Source organism: Bos grunniens, chromosome X (genome assembly GCF_055505025.1).
Source record: "Bos grunniens cultivar Pamir isolate PY7600 chromosome X, Bosgru_T2T1.0, whole genome shotgun sequence".
Taxonomy (NCBI): Eukaryota; Metazoa; Chordata; class Mammalia; order Artiodactyla; family Bovidae; genus Bos; species Bos grunniens.
Window position 1 is genome coordinate 84,584,714 of NC_141194.1, and position 15,472 is coordinate 84,600,185.

The window sequence follows — 15,472 nt, forward strand, 5'->3', positions numbered from 1 at the left end:
CAACTTACTGCCAGAGTCCAAATGGAGGGCACCCCGTATTACTAGATAACCGTTAGAAAATTCCTCAATTAGGACCCCGTGTGCACTATCATTGCCATTTCTATCATCTCCCCCATCAGAGGACTCCTTGTCTGATTACAGATTTTGGTCCCTGCCAGTAAGACAGAATGTGCTTAAATTGATCAAAGATGTGTGAATTGCACATATCTCAAATTTTTGTAACAAAAGGCCAGCTTTGGGAAATGTTTTCATAGAGTATATTTCACATCGCTTAATGCAAGCTAGCAAAGGCATTGTCTTTCACATTAGAACTATTAAAACTTGGTTAATATTCTCTCCAACCATGAATTTTCATTTTCTGGTTACTTAATATGTATATTAAATATATACATTGTATGTATCCCCTGGAGAAGTAAATGGTAAACCCAACCAGTATCCTTGCCTGGAGAATTCCATTGACAGAGGAGCCTGGTGGGCTATAGTCCATGGGGTCACAAAGAGTTGGCCATGACTGAGTGACTAATACTTTTACTTTCACTGCATAGCCAGAAACGAGCCAACACTAAACAAACTTTAAAAGTGCACAAGGCTTGTTCTTCCAAAACTGGTATCTCCCACATATTTTTGAAATACAATGGAACATCCTGAATCCTAGGCCTATACCTATACTCAAAACTATCTCCAACCCCACCTTTTTCTTGGTGTCTCATTCCCGTAGGATCTTATTTGCTACTAGAAAATTACTAAATTCATAGGCTCAGTTCAGTTAAAAATTGCAAGGATATATTTGGGAGAAATGACTAATGATATGAGCATTTTGGCATGCAAAATTAACAGTGGGAAAATAAGCTTCTTTCATGAAGTTCCAGAGTTATTCCTGAATAAGATATGTTGTCATTTTCAAAAAATTAATGTGCTATTTTTTTTATAACTTAAAACATCCAATAAGAAATGTGTAAAAGAACTAAGACCACATGCATTGCAGGAAAGTCTTTGTTTCTAATCTCAAACTTATTAAGATTCTACAAAGAGATAGCCATCAGGGCAAAAGAAATCCGTCATCAATAACAGGGTTAAGATTGCATATAAACAGTTAAAAAAACAACATTGTAAATCAACTATGTGCTGTGCTTAGTTCCTCAGTCATGTCCAACTCTTTCCGACCCCATGGACTGTATTTCAACTTTAAAAAAGAAGATTGCCTGTAAAATACATGAAGAATGTATATTTTGAAGATGTGGCTAAAAACTCACCATGTCCACTTTAAACACTGCATTGACTAATAACAAGATATAATTCTGGGCATGATTTTCTCAATGTCAGTTCCACAGAGTCTTAGATTTCTTATATTAGTGACAAAAATGAAAAATATAGAACAAGTTAGTGTTCTTTCTAATTCCATGTATGTTTAGTTAACTGAGTTCTTTTTCCCTCTGCCTGTTTTATCTCCATAGTCCTTAGTGATTACATGATATATTTGGCTTCTTTGCTTATCTCTACCTAAATTGAGAATAAAATATAAATTCCATGAGGACAAGGAATTTTTTTACCACTGTATCTCCAGTGCCTGAAACACTCTGACACATAGTAGGTGCTTAACAAACATCTGATATATGAAAGAGGATACCACTATATTAAGAGAGACAACAAACAGATTCTATTATAATGGACAACATACAAGGAGATGAATGGTTGATAAAAATGCCATTATTGTTTGTATCTATATCTGAATATGCATTTATATGCCTTTATGTGAAAGAGCAATGCTGAGTTAATTTCCTTCCATTTCAAATAATGACTATATTTATATTGATAAAGCTAGTATACCGTGAAGTACAATAATATTTTGCCTCATTCTCAATGTTTTTTAGTTTATATTGCTATCTTTGTCTTCTATGAAAGTTTATTTTCTTTTTAAAAATTTTTAATTTTATCAGATCAGGTCAGTCGCTCAGTCGTGTCCGACTCTTTGCGACCCCATGAATTGCAGCACGCCAGGCCTCCCTGTTCAACACCAACTCCCAGAGTTCACTGAGACTCACGTCCATCGAGTCAGTGATGCCATCCAGCCATCTCATCCTCTGTCGTCCCCTTCTCCTCCTGTCCCCAATCCCTCTCTGCATCAGAGTCTTTTCCAATGAGTCAACACTTTGCATGAGGTGGCCAAAGTACTGGAGTTTCAGCTTTAGCATCAGTCCTTCCAAAGAAATCCCAGGGCTGATCTTCAGAATGGACTGGTTGGATCTCCTTGCAGTCCAAGGGACTCTCAAGAGTCTTCTCCAACACCACAGTTCAAAAGCATCAATTCTTCGGCACTCAGCCTTCTTCACAGTCCAACTCTCACATCCATACATGACCACAGGAAAAACCATAGCCTTGACTAGATGGACCTTTGTTGGCAAAGTAGTATCTTGGAGTATAATTAGTTAACAATGTTGCATTAGCTTCAGGTGTACAGCAAAGTGATTCAGTTACACATATATCTATTCTTTTTCAAATTCTTTTCCCATTTCAGTTATTACAGAGTATTCAGCAGAGTTCTCTGAGCTATACAGTAGGTCTTTGATGGTTATCCATTTTAAATATAGCAGTCTGTACATGTCAATCCCAAACATTTAATACATCTTTTATCATAGGTCACTTTAAATCAGTGTTGGAAGTAAACAGAATGTATGTTTTACTAATGATAACATATTAATTAGAGAAATATTCATTAGGCACAGTACCAGACCCTTGAAAACAAGTGTCTTAAGATTTCTGTTTTCTTGAAAATCAAAAGCATAGGAAAATATTGATTAAAATAGTCTTCCCCCCAAGAAAACTAGCACATTCTCTTTACTGACAGAAAAACAAGAATGTTGATAACTGAACCATAACAAGACTCTGAGTTAGACTAGTTAAAACCGAACATTAGATTTTCTATAAATCTATGCTCGATTGAGGTCCTTGCTAATATATCTTCTCTGATTATATAGACTATATGCAAGAATAATTGGACTTTCATAATTACAAAATACACTGAGAGAAAATTATTTTTGCTAGCAAATAGCAAATAGTTTAGTTACTGTTCTTTTAAAAATATATCTCCCTTAGTAACTATATCAACATATTTTATGATTATTCCCTCTATCTAACATTATATAAATGGATTCATTTGAATCTCAGTGGAGAAAAGGCACAAACTATAAAAATACTTGAATAATGAGCATATAGCTTCTCAAAACCATACAAAGAAGACATAAGATAAAGTCAATATTCTGATAAAATACATATATGCTTGTAAGTAAAACTTCCAGGGTAAACGTAGTACTGCAACTGCAACTGGTACTAATATAACTTTGGTTACCATCTAGCAAGTATATAAGACAATCAAACCAAAAAAAAAAAAAAAAAGGAAGAAGTTAATGCTGAACTTAAACTTTTGTGTGGAGCCACTAAACTTTAGTGGACAAAGCAATACTCAAGAAAAGAAAATGTAGTCAGTATTGTCAATTAAAAATAAGTATTTTCCAATATACATGATTTAAAGTTATGAGTCGTTCATGAAAAAATTATTAGAGGACTAATTTAGCAAAGTAATAACTGATGGTATAAACAGCAGCAGAAGTTTCCCTGAGCAGATGATCTATTGAAACCTCAGATTAAAGATAAAACACCTGAAGAATTTATGGTAATAAAACACAATGGAAATGCTACAATGGAAATATGGAATTAAGATAACTTTTCAGAGTAGACTGGTGAAAACAAAACAATGAGATACCATTACACACTAATTCAGTTCAGTTCAGTTCAGTTCACTCGCTCAGTCGTGTCCGATTCTTTGCAACCCCATGAATTGCAGCACGCCAAGCCTCCCTGTCCATCACCAACTCCCGGAGTTCACTCAAACTCACGTCCATCGAGTCAGCGATGCCATCCAGCCATCTCATCCTCTGTCATCCCCTTCTCCTCCTGTCCCCAATCCCTCCCAGCATCAGAGTCTTTTCCAATGAGTCAACTCTTCGCATGAGGTGGCCAAAGTACTGGAGTTTCAGCTTTAGCATCAGTCCTTCGAAAGAACACCCAGGACTGATCTCCTTTAGAATGGACTGGTTGGATCTCCTTGCAGTCCAAGGGACTCTCAAGAGTCTTCTCCAACACCACAGTTCAAAAGCATCAATTCTTCAGCACTCAGCTTTCTTCACAGTCCAACTCTCACATCCATACATGACCACTAGAAAAAACCATAGCCTTGACTACATGGACCTTTGTTGGCAAAGTAATGTCTCTGCTTTTGAATATGCTATCTAGATTGGTCATACCTTTTCTTCCAAGGAGTAGGCGTCTTTTAATTTCATGGCTGCAATCACCATCTGCAGTGATTTTGTGGCCCCCAAAAATAAGGTCTGACACTGTTCCACTGTTTCCCCATCTATTTCCCATGAAGTGATGGGACCAGATGCCATGATCTTAGTTTTCTGAATGTTGAGCTTTTTTTTTGAAAAATTTTTTGAATTTTACTTTATTTTTAAACTTTACAAAATTGTATTAGTTTTGCCAAATATCGAAATGAATCCACCACAGGTATACATGTGTTCCCCATCCTGAACCCTCCTCCCTCCTCCCTCCCCATACCATCCCTCTGGGTCGTCCCAGTGCACCAGCCCTAAGCATCCAGTATCGTGCATCGAACCTGGACTGGCAACTCGTTTCATACATGATATTATACAGGTTTCACTGCCATTCTCCCAAATCTTCCCACCCTCTCCCTCTCCAACAGAGTCCATAAGACTGCTCTATACATCAGTGTCTCTTTTGCTGTCTCGTACACAGGGTTATTGTTACCATCTTTCTAAATTCCATATATATGCGTTAGTATACTGTATTGGTATTTTTCTTTCTGGCTTACTTCACTCTGTACAATAGGCTCCAGTTTCATCCACCTCATTAAGCCAACTTTTTCACTCTCCTCTTTCACTTTCATCAAGAGGCTTTTTAGTTCCTCTTCACGTTCTGCCATAAGGTTGGTGTCATCTGCATACCTGAGGTTATTGATATTTCTCCCGGTAATTTTGATTCCAGCTTGTGCTTCTTCCAGTCCAGCATTTCTCATGATGTACTCTGCATATAAGTTAAATAAGCAGGGTGACAATATACAGCCTTGATGTACTCCTTTTCTTATTTGGATCATGTCTGTTGTTCCATGTCCAGTTCTAACTGTTGCTTCCTGATCTGCATACAGGTTTCTCAAGAGGGAGGTCAGGTGGTCTGGTATTCCCATCTCTTTCAGAATTTTCCACAGTTTATTGTGATCCACACAGTCAAAGGCTTTGGCATAGTTAATAAAGCAGAAGTAGATGTTTTCCTGGAACTCTCTTCCTTTTTCTATGATCCAGCAGATGTTGGCAATTTGATCTCTGGTTCCTCTGCCTTTTCTAAAACCAGCTTGAACATCTGGAAATTCATGGCTCATGTACTGCTGAAGCCTGACTTGGAGAATTTTCAGCATTACTTTACTAGCGTGTGAGATGAGTGCACTTGTGTGGTACTCTGAGCATTCTTTGGCATTGCCTTTCTTTGGGATTGGAATGAAAACTGACCTTTTCCAGTCCTGTGGCCATTGCTGAGTTTTCCAAATTTGCTGGCATATTGAGTGCAACGCTTACACAGCACCATCTTTCAGGATTTGAAATAGCTCAACTGGAATTCCATCACCTCCACTAGCTTTGTTCATAGTGATGCTTTCTAAGGCCCACTTGACTTCACATTCCAGGATGTCTGGCTCTAGGTGAGTGATCACACCATCGAGATTATCTGTGTCGTCAAGATCTTTTTTGCACAGTTTTTCTGTGTATTCTTGCCACCTCTTCTTAATATCTTCTGCTTCTGTTAGGTCCCTACCATTTCTGTCCTTTATCAAGCCCATCTTCGCATGAAATGTTCCCTTGGTATCTCTGATTTTCTTGAAGAGATCTCTAGTCTTTCCCATTCTGTTGTTTTCCTCTATTTCTTTGCATTGATCTCTGAGGAAGGCTTTCTTATTTCTCCTTGCTATTCTTTGGAACTCTGCATTCAGATGCTTATATCTTTCCTTTTCTCCTTTGCTTGTCGCTTCTCTTCTTTTCACAGCTATTTGTGAGGCCTCCCCAGACAGCCATTTTGCTTTTTTGCATTTCTTTTCCATGGGGATGGTCTTGATCCCTGTCTCCTGTACAGTATCACGAACCTCAGTCCATAGTTCATCAGGCATTCTATTTATCAGATCTAGTCCCTTTGAAATGGCCAAATACAAAAATCTGACAAAACCAGTTACTGGCAAAGATGAGAAACAACAGGAACTCTCATTTGTTGTTAGTGGGAATGCAAAATGGTACAGTCAGTTTGGAAGGAATGTCTAACATAGCTAAACATTGTCATACTCTATGATCTAGCAATTTTGCTCCTAGATAGTTCACCAAATGATTTGAAAGCTAATGCCCACACAGAAACATGGACATGAATTTTATAAAGCTTAACTCATTCCCTCTCTCTCTCTCTCTCACACACACACACACAAATTGGAGGCAACCACAATGTCCTTTACTAGCAGAATGTTTAAACTAACTACAGAACATCAATATAACATAATATTATTCAAGAATAAAAAGAAATGGGCTATCAAATCACAAAAATAAATGGATGATACCTTAATGAATGTTATAAAGTATAATAAGCTACTCTGGGAAAGGGTATACACTGTGAAAGTGAAAGTCACTCAGTCGTGTCCGACTCTTTGTGACTCCATAGACTGTACAGTCAATGGAATTCTCCAGGCCAGAATACTGGAGTGGGTAGCCTTTCCCTTCTCCAGGGGATCTTCCCAAGCCAGGGATCGAACGCAGGTTTCTCAGTCTGGAAAACACTGCATGATACCAATTATACCACATTCTGGAAAAGGTAAAATTGTAGCACGAATAAAAAATATCAGAGGCATTTTTCCTTTTGCTGCAAAATACTTTTATTAGTTTGGATACACTTTGTCAACACTCAACTACTCCTCTTCTTCTTTGATGTGAAAATCCACTTCATCGGGGTCTCCGGTGTCCCATACCTCAAGTATTGTAACATTATTCCGTGCGTCACCAGGAACCTCGATATTGGGACATTGGCATTGATCACCGGTTGCCGCAGTGAGTTTCATATTCTTCACCCTGGACATAAGGTTCATCAGTGACGTCTCGGACTGGGTTAAGGCACCGCACATAGAGTCTTTGTAGGGGGAATCCCTTATCTTTTTTCTTCCTGGAGAGCCAGATGAACAGCCCTGACGGCCAGGAGGAGTGCCCGCATTACTTTCATCATCGCCTCCAGGAAACTTCAGGATCACCAAAAACATGAGGAAGATTAACAGCCAGTGCCACTTGCTCCCAAACCAGCCTGGGGCATACTCTGGTTGATTCTGCCGAACGCGGAAGTGCCTTCCACTGGGCACCATCCTCGGCAGTTCTTCGGCTTCATCTCTCAGAACATAAAACACATAGGCAAAGACAAACGAGATAAACGTAGGCCAAAAAAATAACCATATTACAGAGCGCATCGTGAGCTGAGACCAAGTGGCTCCTGGTGCGCTGGTCTGCGCTGGCACCTGGAGACTGAGGACCAGGCAGGGCTGGGCCCTTGGTGACGTCACAGAGGGCCCCACCCCCACCAGAACCCATGTGGCCAGGGTATGACTTCAGGGCAGAGGGTAAGGAGGCCTGCAGGGGTCAACCGGGAGTAGGGCTTAAAGGGACATGGGGCCATTTCCAGTGGGCAATTGAAAACGAGGCGAGGAGTGACAGAGTGCCATCCCCATGCCAGTGTATTCTTTCTGAACCTGGTGTTCTACTGGGAGGGTGGGTCCATTTTCTATTTTTATTTTTCCATTTGTTGAATCCAGACACTGTGGTGAGCAGAGCAGAACCAGGGGCATGTGCCCCTGTGGAGCAGACAGCCAAGTGGGAAAGAAAGATATTAAACCAGAGGCCACAAACTAGGAGCCACTGATGTTTTGTGCGGCCTACCACTGTCCTAAAAATGATTGTGCTCAGTGCTAAGTCCTGTCTGACTCTTTGCCTCCCCATGGACTGTAGCCTGCCAGGTTCCTCTGGAGAAGGAAAGTCAGGGGCATCACCAGTGATGCAGTAGGGGTGGGCAATGAGGTAGGTACTCTCTAAGATCCTTCCCAGATCAGAGGTTCTATGATCCTGCATGGCAATTTCCCAGAGGGCAGGGATGCACCTCCTGGGCAACAAGCAGTGGAACTGGCACATCTCTGGGGAGTTGCTGAGTTGGCAAAACTACACTGTCTCTGATGCACGTGTGGATGAGCAAGTACTGGCTGCACTCCTCCTCCCCGTCTGTGCATGTCTAACCGCCACATGTGTTGGAAGGTGACCTTGCTCTGCAGGTGTGGCTTGAGAGCTGTGTTCCTTTTCACTGTCCTTCTCTAGGAAGACGACCCTTCTTTGTGCTGTGCGAGTTGAAGATCCGAATGCACGTCTATGGCTGCAGCACTCGGCACTGTGCCTTTCTGTCTGGGCCGGTGGTTTTCACACTTGAGTGTGTATCAGGGTTTCCTAGAGGGCTTGCAAAGTCCCATTTTGCTGGATCTCAGTCCCCAGTCAGTCCTGGGTGGGACTTGAAGACTGCCACTTCTGCAGGTCTCTGAGCAATACTGAGAACCACCATCCAGACAATGGCTGCACTCACAAAGACGTGGCTTCCCTCTGACTGCTGTGCACTGAACCTGAGGGGCCAGTGGGAGTGGAGTGGCAGCAAGAGCACCGAACTGGAGCCTGAAGACCAGGGTTCTACAGTGCACCTGCCCTCTTGAGAGCTGTGTGACCTTAGGCAAGCCTCAGCACCTCTCTGTGCCTGTAGCTGCCCAACAGGCACGAGGATGCGATGAAGTTGGTGACTGCTACTCTGGATGTTTCTGCAATTCAGAGTTGGTCTGTGACTCTTGTCCTGAGCCTAGTCTTCCCAATTGGGAAGCCAGATACTCCCACAGTACCCCACCCCCAAGCATCCAAGTGCCCACTTCTCTCCACAATCACTCCCAGCTGGAGTGGTCCACTTGCTTGGGGGTCTTCTTCTACAGCCAGCCCTGTATGGAGCCCAAAGGGTGAAACTGTTGTCTTCCTCTTAGAGATCCACATCTACCACTTGGGGGTATGTGTGTCTTGCATGTGCTATTTCAAACGCCTTTTAGCACTGAGATAAGGATACAGAATCCTAGAGCTAGTCTCCTGCCGGTAAACTCTGATGCTAACGACTTATTGTGTTACCTTGGGCAAGTTAGTTAACATCTCTGAGCCTCACATACCCGACTTTAAAATGGAGAAGCAGTACCTACTTCATGGGATTGCTGTGAGGACTAAATGAGATCATGTATGCAAGCCTTTACTCCTGGCACATAGTAAGTGCTTAACATGGTAGCTGTTGTTTCTCAAAAAGAGGATAATGGCCTCCTCTATAACATTAGAGATGCAGGAATGCTGAAAACACTATGGTTGCAGATGTCCTACTTTCTTAATTCCTCCCATGGTGCATAAGAACAATAATGGTAATACATATGTAGTGACACTAGGGCTTCCCAGGCGGTTCTAGTGGTAGCGAACCTGCCTGCCGATGCAGGACATGTAAGAGGCTGGAATTCGACCCCACAGGATTCAATCTGTGGGTTGAGAAGATCCTCTGGAGAAGGGAATGGCAACCCACTCCAGTATTCTTGCTTGGAAAATCTCATAGACAGAGGAGCCTGGCGGGCTACCATCCATAGGACTGCAAAGAGTCAAACCCGACTGAAGTAACTTAGCATGCGTGCATAGCAATACCTTACAGAAATGGATATTTCACATTTTTGAGAACACTATCCACTAGATCCTCTCATTCCATCTTTATCACACTGTAAGAACAAGGCCACCACATTGGTGTGGATCTCAGGATGAGCTGAGATGTTCTGAAAACACTGCTGTCTACAAGCCTCCCATCAGTAGGCTGCTTTTCCCTATGTGGATTTCTGCTCCTGCATGGGCGAGAGAGCATCCTGGGCCATGGCTGCCAGCTGGGGAGGCTCCAGGGACCCCATCTGGTACTCAGCCCGTTTTTCTCAGGTACACATCAGGCCTAGAGGCTGCTTCCCATGTGGCAAGATTGCTCACGCTCTGTTTACTGCATGCCTTGCTGCTGCTGCTGCTGCTAAGTCACTTCAGTCATGTCTGACTGTGTGACTCCATAGACAGCAGCCCACCAGGCTCCCCCATCCCTGGGATTCTCCAGACAAGAACAGTGGAGTGGGTTGCCATTTCCTTCTCCAATGCATGAAAGTGAAAGTGAAGTCGCTCAATTGTGTCCGACTCTTCTCGACCCCATGGACTGCAGCCTACCAGGCTCCTCCGTCCATGGGATTTTCCAGTCAAGAGTACTGGAGTGGGGTGCCATCGCCTTCTCCGTTCTGCATGCACTACTAGGCCCCAAATATCCAAATGATGCTAATTGGATGACTCGGGGACTTCTGATACTACACATAAATGAAACCAGAATAATGCTCTGGACTTTTTCAGTTCCACTTATTAGGACAAGAAAAATCAGACCACCCTTCTATGCTGCCAATGACACTTATTAAGGCAAAATCATGAAGATGGCTCTGGCTGTGGTGTTACCACCACACTCAGCATTAATTAGAGTTCACTGATTTGTGAGGAATCAAGCACAGGAGATTCAGAAACTCATTATGGTGCTTAATAATGATTTGTTTCCTCACCAGAAATTGGATAAGGATTCTAGATTTCAGTGATTTCACTTCCCTGCTCTTTTCCTTCCCTTCATGCTTCTGCCGTCACTGACTCAGCTGGAAACAGAGGTCAATGGCAGGTCCTCTGTGTGCATGCTAAGTCGCTTTAGTCGTGTCTGACTCTTTGCAACCCCCTGGACTGTAGCCCTCCAGGCTCCTCGGTCCATGGGATTCTCCAGGCAAGAACACTGGAGTGGGTTGCCATGCCCTCCTCCAGGGGATCTTCTCAACCCAGGGATCGAACCTGCATATCTTACACCCCCTGCACTAGAGGGTGGATTCTTTACCATGGAGTCACCTGGGAAGCCCTGTCTGATGTTATTTCATGGTTAAATTAAGGTTGGGTATTTGAAGCAAGAATACCACTGAAGTGAAGTTGTGCAGGGTGGGGTATTTTGATTGTTCCTTGCCGTAGCCCCAGTTGACTAGATCAGGCCCTGACATATGGGAGGTGCTCAGTACTCGTGAAGACACAAAGGAATCAGACCCCAGGCACTTGCACTCCTTTCTGACCATGGGAAGATTATGTTCTTGGAACATCACATTCGTTGGGAACCTCTTATACCTTTGAGGAAGAAGGAAGTAAGCAAACTGGGTAGGGAGAAGGTTCCCTACCACAAAGTTAAACAACAACAGGTGAAGGAACCCAAATAGCATAGGGCCCAGTGAGAGGAAAAATGCTATAACACTTAGAGAAAATGATAGAAAAAGTATTGCTACTTTAAAAAAATAATAATAACCTCCCACCTACTATAGACTGAAGGTTTGTATCCCCTCAAAATCGGTATGTTGAAATTTAATCCCCAATGTGGTGGTATTTGAATGTGGGTCTTTGAGAGGTAATCAGGCAATGAGGATGGAAACCTGATAAATGGGACAGTGCCCTTATAAGAAAAGGCCCACAGAGCTCCTTTGTCTCCCTCTGCCACGTGAGATTATAGCGAGAAGATGGTCATCCACAACCAAGGAGTGGCCTCACTAAATTTGCTGGTACCTTGAACTTTATACTACAAAAAATAAATTTCTGTTGTTTATAAGTCACTCAGTCTACAGTATTCCATTGGAGCCACCAGAACAGATAAAACATTCACCCAAACAAAACATTTTACCTTTCATGTGAAAGTAAATGGCTCAGGCCACAGGTTCTGAAGTCAGATTGGTGGATTCTCAATTTGGCTCTGACACTTACTAGCTAGGTAATGATGAACAAACCTCTTAACCTCTCTGTGCCTCATTTTCCTCATCTGCAAAGTGGACATACGATTACTAGTAATACAGTAGTGTTTTTCTGGGGAATGATGGAGGTAATACAGGTGAGCAGCTTAATGTGTTCAGCTGCTTCAATCGTGTCCAATGTTTTGTGACCCCGTGAACTGTAGCCCTCCAGGCTCTGGTCTATGGTGTTTTTCAGGCAACAATACTGGAGTGGGTTGCCTTTTCCTACTCCAGGGGATCTTCCCAACCCAGGGATCAAATCCGTGTCTCTTGCGTCTCTTGCATTGACAGGCAAGTTGTTTACCACTAGCACCACCTGACCCACTCCAGTATTCTTGCCTGGAAAATCCCTGTGGACAAAGGAGCCTGGTGGGTTACAGTCCATGGGGTCACAAAGAGTCAGACACGACGGAGAGACTAAGCACAACACAGCACAGCGCCACCTGCGAAGCCCTGTCTGATGTTATCTCATGGTTAAATTAAGGTTGGGTATTTGGAGCAAGAAGCTTGGAGCCATATCTGAAACATAGTAAGCACTCAACTTTCCAGAACACTATCCAATAAGTCATCTTATTAGATATTCAGAGCAACCCCTCAAGAGCAGATATTATGACTTTCATTGACCAATAAAGAAATTGAGCATTAGGGAGTTCCCTGGGGTCCAGTGGTTAGAATTCAGTGCTTTCATTGCTGTGACCCAGGGTTCAATCCCTGATCAGGGAACTACAATCCCACGAGCTGCATGGCATGGCCAAAAAATAAAAAACAACAGAAAAAAAAAGAAGAAGAAGAAGAAAGAAATTGAGGCTTAGAAAAGTGAAGATTCACCTTAGGCCTCCTAAGCTACTGAGCGAGAAAGCTGGAGTAAGATATAGGTCATATCTTTCCTAGTCCAGTGCTGTTTAGATTTATCTCTTAGCATCACACTCTTCTTGGTACTGGAGAGGATCTGGGATACTCTCAACCTTCTAGAATCTTCCAGCACAAGTGAGAAAGAGAGAACAAGCGTTCTAAGATAGCCCAGCAACTCTCCACGGAACAGTGGTCATACTGACAACCATAGGCAGTTTCCACCTTATACCGACAGGGCTTCTGGGATGGTTGTTTGAACCATGGGAGGTATTTTCCAAGGGAGGTAACACTGTGAGCAAGGGTAGGCACCCAAGCCAGCCTACCAAACATACTCATAGCAGATCACGGCTGCTGGTACAGAGCCTGGCTACTGATGCGGTTCCTGGAACACAGTTTTTTACAGGGGTGGGGAAAGGAGGCAGAGGCTGGGGAGGAAGGTACAGCCTGGGTTCTGCCAGGCCTTGATGGCCCAGGAAGAAAGTCGGCTTTGGTTCTACATGTGATGGGAAACCACTGGAGGCTGTCAAGCCAAGGAATTATTTTATCTGATTTACTTTTGAAAGAGCACTTTGACGCTATAGTAGAGAACCATGCAGAACTGATTCTGTCGTGAGACAGACCTGGACTTGAATTTCAACTCTTTCCCTTCATAGATTGAACTTTTTCTGTGTAACAGAGACAATAATAGTATTAGGAGGATGGGATTGACATGTACACACTGTTGTATATAAATTAAACAACCAATAAGGACCTCCTGTATAGCACAGGGAACTATACTCAATAATCTGTAATAACCTATATGAGGAAACAATCTAAAAAAGAGTGACTATATATTATATATCTCTATAACTGATTAACTTTACCTTATACTTGAAACTAATACAACATTGTAAATCAATTTACAGTTCAATTTTTAAAAATAGCATTTACCTCACATGTGTGCCGTAAGGAGTACAACAGATAATATATATAAAGTGCTTAGTCCAGTGGCTGGCCCATAGTAGGTGTTCAATGTGTGTCAGCTGCAATTATTATTATTAGTTGTTGTTGTTGTTTTATTATTATAGTAACAACTTTGAGAAAATACACAGGATGTGATTCAGATTAAGTGTTAGGTCAATGCGGGTTGAAATAAACTCTTTGGACTCCTAAGACCTGACACGATAGTGGACTCTTCAGGTGCCAGGTGGGGAGATGGAAAAGGTCTGTCTGGGGGTACTGCCAACTAACTACATCCTTTCTTCCCAGCCCAGGACATGCTCTTGCCTGTGGCTGTATCGCTGCACAGGACTATGTCTGGGCACTGAGTGAGATGACAGGGAAGGCATGGATAAAGAAGCACTCTTTCCTCACCATTCGTATTAGTTCCCAGAGTCCCAAAGGGTCCATTCATTCAAAAGTGCCTCCTGTGTGCTAGTCCGATACTGGGCCATGCCATCTTTCCAGCAACGGCTGAGTCACAAGAACCCTGGGGGAAGCCCCAGTGCGCTGACCATCACCTTACTCTGTGAGGATTATGCAATGTGGCAACTGGGAGGAGCCAGGTCCAAGGCTTCTGGTGGCTGCTTGGCCATCGGCTTCTCCTTGGACTCTGGTTTAGCTATTCCTTGGCATGAGCAACAGGAGGTTATGAATCACCCTCCAGCCAGGAGGGGCAGACTGGGATAGCACTGCGACCCATGTCTCAAATGTGCCCTGTGCTACAGATTGACCACGCCCAGAGAATGGTGATGAAGCACAGGGGTTTCTCTTCTGGCACGCTCCTGAGCTTTGCTGTCTCATCTGGCTGCACCCAGTTCTTACAGTCCCAAAGCCTGTCTGCTTCGTGGAGCAGAGGATTGCAGAGATACAGCATGCCCTCTCAGCAAAGGGAGTTGTGTCATGCCAACCCATGTCTAGGCTGTCTGGCTCTTAGGTAAGCTTGGTGTGCCAGGAGTGTGGCAGGAATGACTGGGACTCAAGCCAAGGTTCTATGCAATTCACCTGCCACTTTATCCTGCTATTACTTCTTATTCAATGCTTTAACATTTACTTCCGTTGATTTTTTCTGTTTACTATTTGTTTGGCTGCATTGGGTCTTAATTGCATCATGTGGGATCTTAGTTCAGGCATGCAGTATCTAGTTCCCTGACCAGGGATCAAACCTGGATCCCTGCATTTGGGAGCAAAGAGTCATAGTCACCAGATCACCAGAGAAGTCCCTAGTTCCATTAATTCTTTCAAACATTTGATCATTCACTTAATCAACAAGATTTTAAAATGTTCATTGTCATTGAAGTATGTAGTTGATTTACCATGTTGTGTTAGTTTCTGGTGTACAGCAAAGTGATTCAGTTATATATAGATATGTATGTTCTTTTTCATCTTCTTTTCCATTATGGCTTATTACAGGATATTGGATATAGTTCCCTGTGCTATACAGTAGGACCTTGTTGTTGACCCATCCTATATATTAGAGCTTACATCTGCTAATTCCAAACTCCTAATGTGTCCCTTCCTCATTCCCTCCCTTCAACAACCACAAGTCTCTCTCTATGTCTCAACAACAGTTATGGAATTCCAACTCCGTGCTAGGCACTGTGGGAGGTGGCACAGACACATGAGACAAAA

At 42.8% G+C, this 15,472-nt stretch overlaps 1 long non-coding RNA gene and 1 pseudogene across 2 annotated transcripts in view; both read right to left on the reverse strand.

The window, feature by feature from the left end:
• Positions 1-15,472, reverse strand: part of LOC147340792 (uncharacterized) — a 57,949-nt gene that overhangs the window by 38,062 nt on the left and 4,415 nt on the right. The gene's annotated exons all lie outside the window — the stretch shown is intronic.
• Positions 6,952-14,717, reverse strand: LOC147340793 (protein FAM209 pseudogene; annotated as a pseudogene). Its single transcript, XR_015159494.1, has 2 exons — positions 14,575-14,717; positions 6,952-7,691 (listed from the first exon to the last, which is right to left on the reverse strand). The product of XR_015159494.1 is annotated as a protein FAM209 pseudogene (transcript).